Raw genomic sequence first — 15,563 nt, 5'->3', positions numbered from 1 at the left:
AGCAACCAGCCTGCATTTATGACTGTTTGCAGCATCCTGGGGTCACAGGAGTGCAATTTATGACTTTTCTTTGCTGGAAACCCAAAGCATATGCTTTGGGTTTCCAACAAAAACCGCTTATTGTAAACAAGGGATTAGCTTAATTGTGGTATTTGCTTAATAACTGCAGTGTTCACTTAATAACCGCTGCAAAAAAAATTTGTAAAGTTGGACGTGGGCACTTGGCAATCTCCTTAATGACCAGCATGACTTATTTATTTATTATATTTATTGGTTCGATTTATATGCCACCCTTCTCTGGAGACTCAGGGTGGCTTACAATGCGTTAAGCAATAGCCTTCATCCTTTTGTATATACCTGCTTAGTAGGGCTTTCGGGGGCCCAAGCAGTGTTCTTTTTTTAATACAAAGTCAGCTTATTGCCCCCACAATCCGGGTCCTCATTTTACCTACCTCGAATTATGACCATAATTCTGCGCTCAGTTAAGGTTGTAAATTGAGGACTACCTGTATATCTAGGAAAGACACTGTGGTTGGGTGGTTTTTTTTAATACTTAAGCTTAGCAATATATTATTTTTGTTTGCTTCTAATTACTTTCCATCTGGTCCCAATGAATGCTTTAAGAATTCAAGCCTGGTTGTTTTAGGATGAAATTTTAAATAATTTATTGATCAACTCTGGATAGGCCAAGGAGTATAAATTTATAAATGCATTTATGTGTATAGTTAGTTAGTTTAGTTAAAGTAAGACATTGTATTGGGCTCTCAATTTCAGAGCTCAGGATCTTCGGGTATTGCTGTATACTAAGAAGAAAAATACAAAAAAGGAAACAAATACTTACAAAGATATAGATGTAGATATATCAAATAAAGCCAATTCAGTTTATAAATATAGCATTAAGTCTTGAGTGCATGGAACCTTATATTCAGTGCTCAATGTGCCAGCATTAATCAGAGCATCAAAATAGTAATTTCTCTTCTAGAAATATCATGTTCTATAGCCGTGATGCTATAGAACCTATGGCACACGTGCTGGAAGTGGCACGTAGAGCCATCTCTCAGGGCACGCCAGCCGTCACCCGTTGCTCTTCTGGGTTCTGGCCAGTTGGTCTTTGTGCGCACAGGAGTGCCGGAAACTGGAAGAGCAGCTCCCTGGTGCGCATGCACGCACCAGGGAACTGCTCTTCCGGTTTCCGATGCTCCCCTCCCATGCATGCACACTCCCGTTTTGTCACTCGGTGCTGAAAATGTTCGCCAACACTGTTCTATAGCATCACCAAACACTGCCATTTCAACGGATCAGTAATGAAGATTGGCTTTATATTGCCTGAATGATATCTGACTGATATTTGAACTTGCTATTGACCACTAGGAGGAAATTGCCTGTCTGAGGTTGTAAAATGATTCAGAATGGAATCCTCAGATGTGTTATCTGAGTTGAAGTCTGGTCAACACTCCCTGGGGACAATCAAGCATCAGATTCCCTCTTTCTATTATTATTATTATTATTATTATTATTATTATTATTATTCATTGCACAGTCAGCCAGATGTTCAGACTGGGTTTGGCATTTTTTTGTACCTATCAAGTCTTTACCAAGGACCTGGGATACGCAGATCTGGATGTTTGATGATGTTACAGATATTGTTGCAGGATGGAAGCTGTTCTGCAATTGACTGATGGCAAATTTGTCAATGCCTGTGGTGTTCACGTGGTGCTCCAGTTGTTTTGGGACTGCACCCAATGCGCCTATTACTATTGGTACTACCTGCCTTTGCCAAAGTCCTTCTATTTCTATTTGTAGGTCTTTGTATTTTGTTATCTTCTCCAATTCTTTCTCTTCTATTCTGCTGTCCTCAGGCACTGCCACATCCTCTATCCAGACTTTTTTGTCTTTCTTATTGACAATTGTTAAGTCTGGGGTGTTGTGTGGCAGGTACTTATCTGTTTGAATTCTAAAGTCCCGGAGCAATTTAACTTCTTCATTTTCTATGACTTTCTCTATTTTATGGTCCTACCATAATGATATTTCTTGCAGATCTTCCAATGCACCATTGCTGCTACTTTGTCATGTCGTTGCTTGTAGTCGGTCTGTGCAGTCTTCTTGCAGCAGCTTACCAGGTGGTCCTCTGTTTCCTCAGTTTCTTTGCATAGGCGGCAGTAACTGTCTGTTGCTGTCTTCTCAATTCTGGCTTTGTATATGTTGTTGTTGTTGTTGTTATTTATATCCTGCCTTTATGATTTTTACAAATAACTCAAGGCAGCAAACATCCAACACACCTTTCTCCTCCTATTTCCCCCACAACAACAAGCCTGTGAGATGAGGTGAGAAAAAGTGACTAGCTCAATGTCACTCATGGCTTTCATGGCTAAGATGAGACTTGAACTCACAATCTCCTGCTTTCTAGCCTGGTCCTTAACCACTAGACCAATGTTTCTCAACCTTTGTAGCTTGAAGATGGGTGGACTTCAACTCCCAGAATTCCCCAGCCAGCGCTGCTGGCTGGGGAATTCTGGGAGTTGAAGTCCACCCATCTTCAAGCTACAAAGGTTGAGAAACACTGCACTAGACCAACCTATCTCTGTATCCATCCCACTGTATCCTCAGAAAGTCCCCCAAGAGGTGGTGCAGGTGTGAGTTGGGGGGAGTTGATATTGATTTGCCGGCAGCTTGAACTTTGGATTCTCCCTGCAAGCCAAGAGGATTATTTATGGAAGTATCATATAGGAACATAGAGTCTAAAACATTAATAAGCTGTTTTTCCATTTCCATTTAGTGGGTTTGTACAACTGGGATATAAATACAACTACCTCTGAAAAGATGGCATTTTATCCACTTGGATCACAGGGATAAAGCAACATGTTTTTTCTAATACTACGATGACACATCATCACTTGATTCAAAAGCATTAATGCCAGAATTGTTGAAATGATTCACCTCTAAAAGAAACATATTTTGCCTAGTCAGTAGTGAAGTAAAAGTGTGAACTATTTGGTGACTTTAAATTCTGTTTTGATATACCTGCATGTATACTGCTCAAAAAAATAAAGGGAACACAAACAGAAGACATCCGAGATCTGAATGAATGAAATAGCCTTATTAAATACTTTGTTCTTTACATACAGTAGTTTATACACTGCTCAAACAACTAAAGGGAACACAAAACTACTGTATGTAACGAACAAAGTATTTAATAAGGCTATTTCATTCATTCAGATCTCGGATGTCTTCTGCTTGTGTTCCCTTTATTTTTGTGAGCAGTGTATTATATGCACTGCCTAGTTTTTAATAAATGTACTTTAATCTACAAAACACCTCGAGGAAAACCTCATATTAGAATAAATAAAATATACATCTCTTTAAATGTCCAGGGCATTCAGATATATAGTTATTTACACTATTTACAAGAGGATAATGACCATTTTGTTTCATTAAATGTCACAAAACTACTACCCATATGTAAACACCATCCAGAGTAATTGCAGTGATTCTTATTTCTAGTTATTTAACTGTTTAGTTCTTATGGCCATCCTCTTACATACTGCAGTAGCAGTTATATCACACAATTATATATTGCATTATATTGTAGTTTCCATAATTTCAATATTACAAGTATAATTTTATACGTAAATTATAGTGACATGGTAATTTTATTACCTTTGGAGTAGTAGTTCTGACCTTTAGCTATTTTTCCATAGTTTTTATATATTTATATCACACAATTTGCCTTTCGTAAACTTAAGATTTTAGTGATAAAATCTTTTACAGCTGTTGTTAACATAGCTTTTGTTAGTAGTCTTCATTTTTCCACTTTTTGTAGGCTGAATTGTTCAAATTAGGATGGTTATACATTTTCATTCTCTAATGTAATTTTATACTAGTCAATGATCACAATTAAGATTACTATTACTTGCAGTGATTGTATTTTTTAAGCTTTGTTAGGTCTGTTATGGTATGTGACCTTAAAAAGTAATTCATTCATTTAATTATTCAATAACATGTGAAACATTAAAGAACAAAAGGTAATTCTTCCCAAATCCTTACATTATTAGTGCATCACTTTTTGTGGACCCTATTATGGCTATACCATGGACACAATATCAACAGCTAAATTGGTTTTTCTTATGGTGGGGCTCATGTTACAAAAGACCTCTTTTTATTACAGATTAAGGAAGGCTCAAAAGGTTTATTCAACCAAATATTTAATGCTTTAACACTGTACTATAAAGTGTGTAAGGTATATATATATTTCTTGTTTTTAATTATGTTTTTATCATTGTTTGGCTTACCTTGGTAATTGGTTGTAATGTAATGTAATTATGTAACTAAATACATAAATAAATAAACAACAATAAAAACAAGGATGGGCAGCAAATATATCTACTAAATAAACAGTGCAGCTTAAAAGTAAATCTCAAAAGAATTGTAAGGAAATTCATCACAATTCAGGAAAGTTTTCCAGTTATGAAGCTGGTCATTCTGAATACAGTTCCCTCAGTAAATGAAAACTCACTGAACAAACAGGGATTTCTGTCATTACAAGCATCTGAACTGACTGAGGCATGTACGTGTGTCACTTTTACAAGGAAAAGCTTGTGTACCACTCTCCGACTTTTTGGAATGTTTATGGAACTTTTGGAATGTCTATGGAAAACCCTAACTTGATGGTCTCCAAGATGGATTTGGACTCAACTGGGGAAGGAGGAATTGAAAATAGATCTGTTACAATATTGTACTTATAACACAACTTTTTTATAACACAACTTTTAAAACTCCCCCCCCCCACCCAAGGTATTCTACAAGAAGCTTCCTCAAGCCATCTCATTTTTCATGGAATGCACAATGACATAATGCTATAATGTCCTTCTATGAAGACATGGTAGAAGCGGTTGTAGAATTCTTTGGAATGGTTAGTTAAAGCTTAAAGGGAGGGGGAAAACCATATTCTTTTCATTCTTACTATTTACAAAAATATATCAATATCAAAATCTCCTCTTTTAGCATTAATAAATTTCATGCAATCTTAAAAGCTATATTATTGGAATAGTTTTCAAACCTTTTATAGTTTTTAACAGTGGTGGAATTCAATTTTTTTTACTACCGGGCGTGTTTGTGGGTGTGTTTTAGTGGGCATGTCAGGGGAAGGATACTGCAAAATCTCCATTCCCATCCCACTCCTGGGGGAAGGATATTGCAAAATCTCCATTCCTACCCTACTCTGGGACCAGCCAGAGGTTTCCAAACTACTCAAAATTTCTGCTCTCCAGAACCTGTCAGAACCTACTGAATAGCAACCCTGGTTTTTAAAGTGTGAATACTATGTGCATTTAGTCTTATTTAAGAGCCTTAACAGGGTCTTTTCTTTTAGGAGCTTTACCCCTAGAACATTTCAGTGATGGAATTCTTACTTGGCATCTCTTTGATTCATTTCAGCACCAGGAGAAGAAAGATATTAATTTCCACGAACTTCTCATTGGCAGTGTTCTATTTCTGCTGATGATTTTCCTCCTCTCTTTTTAAAATTGGATCCAAATTTTGCTCCCTCATCTCTCCACACTGCAGAAACAGAGGGGAGCAAACCATTTGTTCCTTTCTCCAACATTGTCATGCATCTTTTCAAAATCTGCTCTAGGAGGTTGGGAGACACCTGGAAAAATATCTAAGGAGAGACTGAAAATAGCAGCAGTGGATAACTTGATACAAGATTCTTCTCAGAATGTTTTACCAATGGGCACCTTTTATTGCATGGCTTTCAACCTTTTTAGATTGCCTGAGTAAAGAGGAATTGCGTCATGCTTCCGTTGGAGTCTGAATCTGTGGGGGAAAATGAGCTGGAACAAGAACTGATAGAGATCGAGAGGGCAGCTCCGTTGGCCTTGGAGGAAACTGAGGAAGGGCAGAGTCAGTCCAGGCACGACTTTTCAGGATTAGAAAGGCTTGCAGATAGGGAGGAACAGGAGAGACAGAGCTCAAGCTCAGAGCAAGGACCACCCCCTCCTGATCTTAGAGCATGGAGAGAAGAGAGAAGGCAAGAACAACGCAAACTGAACAGGCTACAAGGGAGGAGAGTGCCCCACCCCCCTTCACAAGGCACACCTGGGGACTGAGATGTAAGGAGGTGCCAGGGGGAGGGGCATTGTCGGGAACAAGTGTTGAATCTGTGGAGCCTTGTGTGCACTTGCCGACGCCTGGAGATTACTGTGCTCTATTTTGTGGGGCTTGCCCAGTTTGCCTGCTTCGCTGAACTACTTGCTCTGATTACTGTTTGGCTAACCTTGCTTACTGGACTACTCGCAGCCAGAGGCTGTTGAAGGTGCATTGAGAGCGTTGCTCCAGGACCTGTAGTAAATGTTTGGGGGATTTTCGGGGGTAAAGTTGGAGCAATAAAGGGAATTAGACCTGTTCTCTGGCTGTGTTGCTTTCGTGCCATGCCCCGGCTCATCACAAACTGTCTTGGACTGCATATAAAATATGTAATAAGGTTAATGTATATGTCACTAAAAACGAAATAATAATATTAATCGTTTACGATCTTGTGAGGCCACATTACTAGCTACCCAGAACCACATGCAGTCCATGGGCCACGGGTTGGACACATCTGTTTTATTTGGTCAATTAAAATAATAAAATATATTGTAAGCAAAAAAAAAGGTGCAATTTTTTTAAAAAAAATCAGAATAACAGCCATCAGCACATTACAGTGGTCAGTTAAACATTTTGAACAGATTAAAGAGCTAACTTGACCAGCTGAAGAATTGTTTAACATAAGGCGTTTAAAAGGCTCTACCTTACTCTTGATTAAAAAAAATAATAACCTACAACTTTTTAAAAGGTACACATTAAAGAGACAAAAAAGTTATTCCATTTCTTGATTTTATTGTTAACTAAGCAACGTGTAACGATCAGCAGTAGCTGCAGTGGCTCTAGCAGAATTAGCCTAGCTCAATATCTTGTATAGGGGTATTTCTGGTGCCTATGCAAATTGAAGTTTTAATTGCCTTATTTGTTTCCTTGTGGCAGTAACATTAGTACATTAGATATCTCTTGCTATGTATTCCATCACTGTAAACACTGGGAATGGGGGGAGCAGAACGAATGTGCAACTACCTTTCCAAATACTTCACCAGAATCACAAATTCTTCAGCAGTGTTTCTCAGTTTTAAGATTAGATTAGATCAGATTATATAGATAGATAGATAGATAGATAGATAGATGATAGACAGACAGACAGACAGACATAGAGATATATAGATACACAAACACACATATCTATATTTATCTATCTATCTATCTATCTATCTATCTATCTATCTATCTATCTATCTATCTATCTAAAATAAAAATAAACATTATAGATGCGCCTTCAGTTCTCCCCTCGGCTTCACCAGCAGCTGCCATGGCTGAAGAGTCCCAGCCTGAGAGGCCGCTCCTAAGAGCCACCGAAGAGCCTTCCTCCTCTGTGCACTCCCTCCTGATGGTTCTAGGAAAAGTTCTCTTTGCTGCGTTGCCTGTGGCAGGAATCACCATTGGAGCAGTCTATCTTGGTCAGTGTCCCCGGCAGCCTCTCCTTCCCATTTACTTGCTCATCCTGAGTGCTTTTACACTCCTGCTCCTGTTCCTTAGCTGTGTTCCCTGCGGGGATGGCACCAAGCGACCAAGCATACTACTCAACTGCTTGCGGTGAGCAGGGTTCCTCTTCCTCTGCGCCTGGTTCATTGCAGTTAATGTGTGGGTCTATTCTATCTACCCCCCAGACTACGAGGACTTTGGCCAGCCTGACTTTTGCCACCGGACTCTCTTCCTCTTTGCCTTTGGGGTCACCACCGCCATCCACGCAGCCTTGGCCGTGGCCCTGCTGCTGGCTCTCAGCATCCTCGTCGGCATCCTCATCTTGAACGCCGTGGTGTCCGGCCGCAGGCGGGGCTGCAGTGGGGGTCTGTAGCAGCCGAGGGCGGCCTTTGTTCTTAGCAGAGCTTTTTGTTAATAAACCTCGATATTGAAAAAAATAAAATAAATAAACATTATAACAATCTTATAATAGATATATAGTAAAACCACACCTGGAATACTGTTTTGGTCACCACATTACAAAAAAAATGTTAAGACTTTGGAAAAAGTGCAGAGAAGAGCAACTAAGATGATTAAAGGCCTGGAGACTAAAACATAAGAAGAACAGTTGCAGGATTTGGGTATGGCCAGTCTAGAGAAAAGAAGTGATAGCAGTATTCCAGTATTTGAAGGGCTGCCACAAAGAAGAGGGAGTCAACTTATTTTCCAAAGCACTAGAAAGCAAGACAAGAAACAATGGCTGGAAACTAATCAAGGAGAGAAGCAACCTGGAATTAAGGAGAAACTTCCTAACAGTGAGAATAATTAATCAGTGGAACAGTTTGCCTTCAGAGGTTGTAGGTACTTCATCACTGGAGGTTTTTAAGAAGAGACTGGACAGCCACTTGTCTGAAATGTTATATGGTTTTCTGCTTGAGCAGGGGATTGGACTAGAAGACCTCCAAGGTCCTTTCCTGCTCTATTCTATTCTGAATTTAGTCTTGGCAACTTTAAAATGTGTGGACTTCAATTCCCAGAATTGCTCAGCCAGTCCAAAGTCCCAGCTACTTGAAATCCACACATCCTAAAATTGCAAAGGCTGAGAAATGTGAGTATCCAATAATTTATCAATATAAATTACTGCATACTTGTAATAATTTAACTAATAATTAAATGTTGAGTATGCAATAAGAGCTAACAACTGGTGTCTGCTACTTCAGGAGAATATGTAGAACACAGAAGCTGCACTATACTGAAAGTCAGAGCATGAAATTCCACATCCTTTTGAAAGCTTTGGGGCAATACCAGAGAGAATTGTACATCTTGGAAATTGGTTTTTAGGTTTTGAATTGACTTAGAAATAATTTGATATCAGAAGATGGTTCCCTTGGTCTGATATCAAGAAGAACTTAGAAAATCCTTACTTCATATGTAATGGATTTCTACATCCTAGGGATGTGACAAGCATTTAAGAGAGCTGCTTCACCAATAAAGAGGGGTTTTGTCTGTTTATCCTGTCTGGGTAGAGTTCTTGAAGCCAGGGCAATACAATAAAAGGAAGAAGTTAAAGCAGATAGAAACCAAGGAAACTGGGGAAGGTAAATATACTGTTTGTCATGGTTCTAGGAATGGATCTGCGACCAGCCTGGGAGGATGGATGAAATTCTTGTAAGATATTTTCCATTTGAAAAATTACTCCCTAATGCCACACAACTATAAAGTTGGGACAGCTTCTAAAGAAGATGCTAGGAGATGACTTGTAAAAGATAGCCCTGGTCTCCAGCAAATTTCAAAGGTACAAGGCCTAATATTTAGAAGGAAATATTTTCAGACCAGTTAGATCCTGCTTTAAAAGCCATGTATAAAAACCTGAATATCCTATGCCCAAATATGAAGTTAGAGAAAGGTATAACAAAACAGGATAGCAAGATTCAGGGGATTCCTTTGCTGGGAGGAAAATGACTTGGACATTCTAATGCCATTAAATTAAATTAAAAAATGTTATTTAACTTTTAAGAACTGCCATTGATTGCTTTCTTCTTCCCATCTCTTTTTGTAAATCATCTTTTAGATTGTTTAAGCCTGCAGGCAGAGAGGGTCAACAAGGTTTCTTGGCTGAAGGACAATGTAGAAAACATGTTCATGAATATGTTGAAAATTTTCTGTAAACTTATCTACTATATAGATTGTTTTTTTAAATTTATAATTTATTCGAGAGCAAGTAGATTTTGCATAGTGGTTAAGGCATCAGGCTAGAAACTGGGAGACTGGGAGACTGGGAGTTCTAGTCCCACCTTAGACACAAAGCCATCCGGTTATTGATTTAAGACTTAGGGCCAGTCACTCACTCTCAGTCCTAGGAAGTAGACAATGGCAAGCCACTTCCAAAATCTAGCCAAGAAAACTGCAGGCACTTATCCAGGCAGTTCTTGTGAATCAAAACTGGCTCAAAGGTACAAAAGATTATTCAATGTTTTCTTTATTACTTATACCTCTATGTAGACTTATAAAGGTTTACAATATAGCCTTAAAACTGTAAAATCAGGTAAAATAATCCTGGCTTGTGGCTTTCTTTTTTTAAGTCTGATCTAAGCACATTTATGATGTTAGTTTTGTTGCAATACATCAACTATTTTTATTAGAATATTAAAATTTCACTTGTCCTTCTGAGACTTTTTTGAAAAGACACCTTTAAAAGCTGTCTTTTAACAGATAAATACAAGGAAATTAAAAAGAGAATACTTTTTTAGTTTGCCTGCATTTATTTGTCAAAAAGAGGAAGGCTCAAACATGAAGAATCACACAGTTCCTAGTCCACACAATTTATTGTATGAGAGACTGAACTTGCCTCGGATCAGTTTTCAAACTTTCAAGTCAGCTGCAACTTCCAAAAGCAGCAGGTCTCCAAAGGTCGATCAACACGTAAGGCAAATCTATCTGGCCATTGCTTTTTGCAGTCCTAAAATCTTGCTACCTTTAATCTTGCAAAAAAGGTTTCCCTCAGGAAATAGGTACCCATTTTAGACAAAGCTACCTACAGTATCTCCTTTGACTTGCCATTTGAAATGGCAAATGAATAGCTGCTCTCTCAAACTTGTGAGGACTTTAAACTTTGCTTGCACAGGATGGCAAAGAAATGTGAGACTACATATAGATATAGTCATCAAAGTTGAGAGAAGTTACCCATTCTGTCATTGCTGCAGTAGTTTTTATGGAGCCCACCTATGTGTAATATCATGGATCCAGTATGCAGCTTTTTCTTTCTTTTTTCTTCTCTGTACTATCTCACATGTAACAGTTCTCTTGTTTATCTGTTTCCCTTTGGATCCACCATCTTTTCTCCACAAGCTAACTGAAAAAAAAAAAAAAACAATCACCGCATTGTACAGGTAGTCCTTGGCTTAACAACAGTTCGCTTAGTAATCATTCGAAGTTACAATGGCACTGAAAAAGCGACTTATGACCAGAGGTGGGCTTCACATAATTTAATAACCAGTTTGCCCCAGCACCGAAAATATGAGCGTGCGTGGAAGGCTGAGTCAACCTTGAGCCTGGTGAGATTTGAACTGCCAAATTGCAGTCAGCTGGCAGTCAGCAGAAGTAGCCTGCAGTACTGCACTCTAACTACTGTGCCACCATAGCTCCTTAGTCATTTAGTTATTAGATTTAGTTATTATTTGGCATACTTCCCCCCTCATCTTCTGGGGGGGGGATCAACCTGTTCATAGTGCTGACGCTTGGGGTACCAGATTTGGGCTTTAAATGAGTCTTTTCTATACCTCTTTACGCCTATCTCAAAAGGGATGCGGTGGCTCAGTGGCTAAGATGCTGAGCTTGTCGTTCGAAAGGTTGGCAGTTCAGTGGTTCGAATCCCTAGTGCCACGTAATGGGGTGAGCTCCCATTACTTCTTCCAGCTTCTGCCAACCTAGCAGTTTGAAAGCATGTAAAAAATGCAAGTAGAAAAATAGAAACCACCTTTAGTGGGAAGGTAACAGTATTCCATGCACCTTTGGCGTTTAGTCATGCCAGCCACATGACCATGGAGACATCTTTGGACAGCGCTGGCTCTTCGGCTCTGAAAAGGAGATGAGCACTGCCCCCTAGAGCCAGGAACGACTAGCATATATATGCGAGGGGAACCTTTACCTTTAGTAGTCTTCTGGATTTTTATCACTCATATTTGGTAGTTCCTGCTTACTCTGAAAGAAATATAAATAGGAATTCAGATTGTAAGCACATGCACATCAAACGTAATCTCTTTTGTTTCAATACCTTTTCCTGAATTCTTAGACCACGGTTTAATATGATGCATGAGCCCAGTTGCCTTAAATGTTACATATCATAACGAAGGACAATTGAACAGACTCATTCACCCTGTTTGGCATGAAGCACGGTTAATTCGTATATTCTGTTCAGGAGATAGGTTCACATGCAGAGCTGGACACAGGAGCAACATTGAGCATTACTCATTTCTAACCTTAATCCTTTCCAGTTTCCTCCTGCCACATCTCATTTTTCCCTGCTTTACCTACAATGACGTTGAAGAGCTTACACCTGATATGGGAGTAGGTCTCCCTATCCCTTTCCTTCCCCTTATAATTAATTTGTAAGCTTTCTATCTATTTCCATACCAAGCAGAGGTTCCTTTTTAACTATAGACTTCTTACTGAACGTCTTTGTCTTCTTATATTAATATATTTTTTCCTATAAAATTTGTTCCTCTCTCACCAGCAGTCATAAGTTTGGATCTGTATTTTCTTCCTTGTTCTTCATTATACCTGGAATGCCTCCCAAGGGATCCGTTATGGATCTCTCTCTCTGCCTCTCCTTCTCCTTCTCCCTCTCTCCCTCCCTCTCTCACCCCAAAATGTATAGGCTAAAGAAAGTCATTGTGCGCTTACAACGAGCTCACACTTCCCTTCTGAAAAGCTAAGATCTCATAACATTGGTGCCTGGATTCAAGATAGTGGAAGTGAATTGTTAAGACAACAGTAAGCTTTTAACCTCCTTAATGGACACTTTGGGCTACTGTATCTCAGAAATGTAGAGTGTGAGAAGTAAATAGTAAATGTACGTTCAGCTTGAATTTTCATGGCGAGGCTGTTGGACGTTGTTCACCTATGTTATATTATTAAAAGTCCAAATAAAAGAAAATCCAAATAATGTCATTAGCTGCAACAGCAAAAAATTATAGTCCCTGTTGTTTTCTTTTCACTGAAGGGCATTTACATCTGAATGACTTTTCAACTATGTGCATGTTTGTAATTAATGCAATTACAAACCAGGGATCTGCTCCCAAAACTCAAAAAGGAAAATAGGAAAACAAAAGATAAAACATTATCAATTCTATGGTTTCAATTAAAACAGTGTTTTGTTTTCAGGCAAGCAGTAAATTAGATAAATTACTTCACATCTGTTATCACAACAGAAAATGTGCATGCTGTAATAAGTCAGCATTTCCATGCACGCATTCCTTTTTGCCCAATTTCTGGAACTTTATAAGCTCAAGATCAATACCTTGATTTATTTGTTTTTAGTGTATTAATTCACTGTTGTTTTTTTAACTAACTTGATTTAAAGTGTCTTATATAATGAAGTCCAAAACTCAAAGCATTTGTCTATTTGTCTACCTCCTCTGCTTAGAAAACCATGGGGAAATTGAATAGGCTGTGTAGAAAGCATCTATCTGTCTGAGGGAGATAGTTGGTTGAGAAATATGAAGAATGAATGAATGAATGAATTAATGAATGAATGAATGAATGAATAAATAAATAAATAAATAAATAAATAAATAAATAAATAAATAAATAAATAAATAAATAAATTTTGGCTTTGGTCAGGAAACCCTACAAAGGCCTTTCCTCACAGACATATCAGCCAGCCTTGTGTTTCCTCTTGTCTTGTCTTAAACGCCGATTATAATAAAATTTCCCTGCACTATACCCAGGGGCATGATGACTCAATGGTTAAAGACACTGAGCTTGTCAGTTGGAAAGCTGATGGCCCGGGTTCGAAATCTGAGTGCCGCAATGGGGTGAGCTCCTGTTCCTGCCCACTTAGCAGTTTGAAAGCATACAAATGCAAATAGATAAACAGGTACCACTTTGGTGGGAAGATAAACAGCGTTCTGTGTGCCTCAATGTATCATCATGCTGGTCACATGGAAATGTCTTCAGACACCTCCATCTGGGAAAGGAAGCTGGGCTTGGTAATCACCTTCCTGACCTGCTACGGCATAAATCTACAGCCATATTTCTATATGTCATAATATTGCGACCACAAGCACGCAAGTACCTATGTCACACAGTATTAAGAAGAAATGGTATAGAATTGGGCATCTTTGGATAACCCCAGTAAACAATTTGCATTGGTAAAGGCTGGAGTTTTGTTGGAGATTTCTGGGCTAGAGGAATTCTCTGAGTTTACTGATCTTCCCCCAAAGCGTGGAGAATATTATAAGGGCATGTCTCTGACAAACCAACTCTTTACTGACCAGATCCTGGCATTTTTTTAAAAAAAAATTTGATTTATATGCCGCCCTTCTCCGGAGACTTTCTTGAGATGGCCCTTTGGCAGTTTCATTAAGATTTGGGCTCTAAGGAATTTTTATCGAGGTTTGGGCTGGTTTGCCTTTGCATTTTGGACTGACTTATCAAGGGTACTTTGAGCATTATACTTTTACCTTTACTATCCTTGACCATGATCCAGGAGATAATGAGAACTTATTATCTACAGTGTTACTAATGCGTCTCATTGATTGCACTGGATCTCTTTTAAGGATGGCTCCATTTGGAAACAATGTATTGTAAATTATCTTTTAAAAAACTTTTATAGAGTTTATCATTCCAGATGAACTCTAGAATGATACATACATAAAATCAGAATGATACGTACATAAAATCAGAATCATGCATACATAAAATCAGAAAAAAGGGGGAAAGATCCAAAATCAATTATAATTTAATTTGGCTGCTATAGGTTGTAAATATTTTGTTAAAGAACAACATGATCAAGTAACAACAGATCCCACTTCCTCCCACTCTGCCCGACCTCCTCACATGTCCTTCGATTTTAAGCTTTACTTTTAATTTATTTACACGTATATGTTGATACATTTTTATGAATTTATGGCTTATGTAAGCCGTCCAGAATTACCCTATTTATTTATAAGGAAATAAATGATTGAAACAAATGCTTATTGAGCAATGTCTCAAAGACCAGAACAGACTCAATGGATAATTTGTTGATGGAGATGGGGGAAATTCATTAATAAACAGCTTGAAAGTGTAATGATTTAGGCTTAGTCCATAATGTGGATTTATTTTATTTTTTCCAGTTCCAAAATTACATTATAACCTCTTTTAAAAAGATTAAAAATGTGTACATTGTACAGTTGAAGTGGCCTCATTGTAAGCTGAAAATAAAGTGTGACTACATGATCGAAAAGAATAGAGGAAAAGATAAACAGAAGAAGAATGAGATTTGAAAAAAGGTAATGTATTCTAGAAGTTTAGAAAATCTAAATGAAAGAAGTATGGGTGACACTAAAAAGAAAGTAATGGCACAAAATATAAGTTGAAAAAAGAAATATTTAATAATGAAGGAATTGGAAAATATTATATTTAAATGTTGAAAGGGCACAGTACTTTGTTTTTTAAATAGTCAGAGTATATAAATCCATAGACTCAAACTGCTAGAATTTTGTGGAAAGTCAAAAGACAAGAAAACATTGATGTAAATGACAATTATAAAACCAAGGCATATGAAAAATTGTGATAATAACTTAGCCTAAAAAAAGCTAAATAACAAACTTTGGATTAAAGAAAGAAACAAAAAGGCTAGCATAAATACAAATAGCAGGTGGGCAAAAAATGAGAACAAAAACATCACTGTTTCTAACATAAAGAAATAGAAGAGGAATTGGAAAACAGATCAGAATCTCAAAATGGGGAGAAAAAATCAGCTAACAGATGGAATTTGAACCATGACTGTTCAGAAGCATGAACATACAAGC

This window comes from Pantherophis guttatus, chromosome 1, assembly GCF_059756535.1.
Source record: "Pantherophis guttatus breed Tessera chromosome 1, ASM5975653v1, whole genome shotgun sequence".
NCBI lineage: Eukaryota > Metazoa > Chordata > Lepidosauria > Squamata > Colubridae > Pantherophis > Pantherophis guttatus.
This window is presented reverse-complemented; position numbering follows the sequence as displayed.